Below are 4,897 nucleotides of genomic sequence, written 5' to 3'. Positions count from 1 at the left end.
GACTCTAGTGCAAGTGGGAGACTGTTGGAATTATGCCCTAGAGGCAATAATAAATGTATAGTTATTATTATAATTCCTGTATCAAGACAATAGTTTATTATCCATGCTATAATTGTATTGAATGAAGACTCATTTACATGTGTGGATACATAGACAAAACACCGTCCCTAGCATGCCTCTAGTTGGCTAGCCAGTTGATCGATGATAGTCAGTGTCTTCTGATTATGAACAAGGTGTTGTTGCTTGATAACTGGATCACGTCATTGGGAGAATCACGTGATGGACTAGACCCAAACTAATAGACGTAGCATGTTGATCGTGTCATTTTGTTGCTACTGTTTTCTGCGTGTCAAGTATTTATTCCTATGACCATGAGATCATATAACTCACTGACACCGGAGGAATGCTTTGTGTGTATCAAACGTCGCAACGTAACTGGGTGACTATAAAGATGCTCTACAGGTATCTCCGAAGGTGTTAGTTGAGTTAGTATGGATCAAGACTGGGATTTGTCACTCCGTGTGACGGAGAGGTATCTCGGGGCCCACTCGGTAATACAACATCACACACAAGCCTTGCAAGCAATGTAACTTAGTGTAAGTTGCGGGATCTTGTATTACGGAACGAGTAAAGAGACTTGCCGGTAAACGAGGTTGAAATAGGTATATGGATACTGACGATCGAATCTCGGGCAAGTAACATACCGAAGGACAAAGGGAATGACATACGGGATTATACGAATCCTTGGCACTGAGGTTCAAACGATAAGATCTTCGTAGAATATGTAGGATCCAATATGGGCATCCAGGTCCCGCTATTGGATATTGACCGAGGAGTCTCTCGGGTCATGTCTACATAGTTCTCGAACCCGCAGGGTCTGCACACTTAAGGTTCGACGTTGTTTTATGCGTATTTGAGTTATATGGTTGGTTACCGAATGTTGTTCGGAGTCCCGGATGAGATCACGGACGTCACGAGGGTTTCCGGAATAGTCCGGAAACGAAGATTGATATATAGGATGACCTCATTTGATTACCGGAAGGTTTTCGGAGTTACCGGGAATGTACCGGGAATGACGAATGGGTTCCGGGAGTTCACCGGAGGGGGGCAACCCACTCCGGGGAAGCCCATAGGCATTTGGGGGGGGTCACACCAGCCCTTAGTGGGCTGGTGGGACAGCCCACCAATCCCCTATGCGCCAAGAGAGAAAAAATCAAAGGAAAGAAAAAAAAGGGAAGAAGTGGGAAGGGGGAAGGACTCCCTCCCACCAAACCAAGTAGGACTCGGTTTGGGGGGGGGAGAGTCCTCCCCCCTGGCTCGGCCGACCCCTTGGGGATCCCTTGGACCCCAAGGCAAGGTCCCCCTCCCTCCTCCTATATATATGGGGCTTTTAGGGCAGATTTGAGACGACTTTCTCACGGCTGCCCGACCACATACCTCCATAGTTTTTCCTCTAGATCGTGTTTCTGCGGAGCTCGGGCGGAGCCCTGCTGAGACAAGATCATCACCAACCTCCGGAGCGCCGTCACGCTGCCGGAGAACTCTTCTACCTCTCCGTCTCTCTTGCTGGATCAAGAAGGCCGAGATCATCGTCGAGCTGTACGTGTGCTGAACGCGGAGGTGCCGTCCGTTCGGTACTAGATCGTGGGACTGATCGCGGGATTGTTCGCGGGGCGGATCGAGGGACGTGAGGACGTTCCACTACATCAACCGCGTTCTCTAACGCTTCTGCTGTGCGATCTACAAGGGTACGTAGATCACTCATCCCCGCTCGTAGATGGACATCACCATGATAGGTCTTCGTGCGCGTAGGAAAATTTTTGTTTCCCATGCGACGTTCCCCAACATGGTTAACCGGGACTAAATCCCCTTACGGGCCGGGGCTAAAGGCCCCGTCCCCACTAGTGGCCCATAATATTTTAGCCATCGGACATTGGAAAAAGAGGTGCTTGATAGTTTCCTTGTTGTCACAAAAGTTGCATCGCTAGTTACCTTTCCATTTACGTTTTGCGAAGTTGTCTTTCGTGAGGATAACACCTTTGTGAACGAACCACATAAAGATCTTTATCCTCAACGGAACTTTGACCTCCCAGACATGCTTGGATCTTGCAATGTACCCTGAATCGATAAGATGAAGGTACATAGATTTTACAAAAAAGGATCCATCCTTAGTTAGCTTCCAACGAATAGTGTCGGGCCTATCCGACAGTTGGATTTGCATTAATCTTCTAACTAAGTGTAGCCATCTGGTTCATCTTTCACCGATCAAAGATCGACGAAACCTGATATTTAGAGGCGTGTTGCTCAAGACTGCCGCAACCGACGCTTGTCTGCGTTGGACAATATTTTATAGCTGCGGATATTCCAGCGCTAGGGGCACATCCCCTAACCATGTATCCTCCAAGAATTTAGTTGATTCACTATTAGCAATGACAAACCTAGTTTGGTTAAAAAACACGTTCTTACACCGCATCAATCCTTTCCAAAATGGAGAATCATTGGGTTTAACGGTCACCTGAGCTAAGGTCTTATGTTGCAAGTACTTATTCCTTAGAATTTGCACCCACATGCCTTCGGTTTCTACCGAAATTCTGAACAGCCATTTACTTAGCAAGCATATGTTTTTAACCTCTAAATTCTCCACCCCTAAACCTCCTTGATCTCTGGGTCTGCAAATTATGTCCCATTTAGTAAGCCTGTACTTTGTTTTCACTTCATCACTTTGCCAAAAGAAACGTGGCCGATAGAAATCTAACCTCTTCCTTACCCCTTTAGGTAACTCGAAGAAGGATAAGAGGAACATCGGCATACTGGTTAATACTGAATTAACAAGTACTAGTCGTCCTCCATAAGATAGAAGCTTGCCTCTCGAGCAACTTAGCTTCTTTTTGAATCGTTCTTCGATACATTTCCACTCCTTGTTTGTAAGTTTCCGGTGATGGATAGGCACCCCCAGATAAGTGAACGGAAAAGTCCCACACTCACACCCAAACATTTGGTTGTAAGTATGTTGTTCCGCCTTTGCCCTTCCAAAACAAAATATTTCACTTTTGTTAAAGTTAATCTTTAACCCAGAAAACTGTTCAAACAAGCATAAGATGAGTTTCATATTTCGGGCCTTCTCTAAATTATGCTCCATGAAGATAATGGTATCATCGACATATTGTAAGATTGAGACAGCCCCATCAACTAGATGCGGTACAAGTCCTCCTACTAGATCGTTGTCACTAGCCCTCCTAATCATCAAGGCCAACATGTCGGCAACAATGTTGAAAAGAATAGGTGACATAGGATCCCCTTGTCGTAGACCCTTCAGTGTCTGAAAAAAATGACCAACGTCATCATTCACATTGATCCCGACACTTCCTTTTTTAATGAAACAGTCGACATGCTTCCGCCATAACTGGTCAAACCCCTTCATACGTAGAGTTTGTTGCAGGAAAGACCATTTTACTTTATCATATGCCTTTTCGAAATCAACCTTGAAGATAACCCCATCTAGTTTATTCGAGTGAATTTCATGTAATGTTTCATGCAGAACAACTACCCCTTCCAGGATGTTCCGACGAGGCATGAACGCCGTCTGCGTGGCCTGCACCACCGAGTGAGCTACCTGAGCTAGCCGATTAGTACCCACCTTTGTGAATATCTTAAAGCTAACATTGAGTAGACATATAGGGCGAAATTGTTCAATACGTGTCGCCCCTTCTTGCTTCGGTAGCAACGTAATGGTACCGAAATTGAGATAAAAGAGTTTTAATCGTCCACTATATAGGTCATGAAACATTGGCATTAGGTCATCCTTGATAATAAACCAGCATTTCTTATAAAACTCCGCCAGAAAGCCATCCGGACCAGGAACTTTGCCATTTTTCATTTGTGTAATCGCCTCAAGCACCTCTTTCTCCGTGAAAGGAGCGGATAATACCTCGTTGTCGGCATCTCCGATTTGAGGTATATCCGCCACCATTCCTTCATCCATAGTGATAGAAGAGTTAGCGGACTCTCCAAAGAGCTGTCTATAATAATTTGTAATGTACAATTTCAAGTTCTCGTGCCCCACTTAAGTGCCCTCATCCTGTTCTAGCTGCACGATCCGCTTCTTCCTGTGCTTGCCATTCGCAATCAAATGGAAAAACTTCGTATTGTTATCCCCATGGACAAGCGTACGTACTTTAGCTCGAAGGGCCCACTTCATTTCCTCTTCTCGAAGGTGTAGACGAACTCTTTGTTCGGCTTCATCCTTGGATGCCCGTTCATTTGCATCCAACGCACCATTCTCCGCTTTGCGATCAAGATCATCAATATACTTTAAGAGTCTATCCTGCTCCTCTTTGTATATCCCAAATTGATTCTTTGCCCATCCCCGTAAGAACTGTCGAAGATGCCTAATCTTGTTTTGCCATCTTTCAACATTAGACCTCCCTCCGCATCCGACCTTCCATTCCCTAGCAATCATGTCCATGAATCCCTCTCTCAGGAACCAACTGGACTCGAAAGACAAATTGTTTTTGTTACCCGAATGGATTGCCTCCCCGGAATCCAGAAGCAATGGTGTATGATCAGAGAGTGCCCGATTAAGTGCACAAACATAGACTAATGGGAACTTCTGTTCCCACTCCGTACTCGTGAGTACTCTATCTAACTTTTCGAAAGTTTGTTCTTGTAGGGAGTTAGCCCAGGTATACTTTCTTCCTGAAAGTTCAATCTCCCTGAGATCCAGACTTTCAATAATAGTGTTAAACATAAATGGCCATCTGCCATCAAACCTATCATTGTTTTTTTCATCTGACCGTCGAATAATGTTAAAGTCACCCCCCACCAATAGAGGTAATCTGTCATCGCACATCCGGACCAAATCTGCTAGGAAATCTGGTTTGAGCTCTGCCTGGGCCGC

Source organism: Hordeum vulgare, chromosome 5H (assembly GCF_904849725.1).
Source record: "Hordeum vulgare subsp. vulgare chromosome 5H, MorexV3_pseudomolecules_assembly, whole genome shotgun sequence".
Classification (NCBI taxonomy): Eukaryota; Viridiplantae; Streptophyta; class Magnoliopsida; order Poales; family Poaceae; genus Hordeum; species Hordeum vulgare.
Note: the sequence above shows the minus strand (reverse complement) of the source record.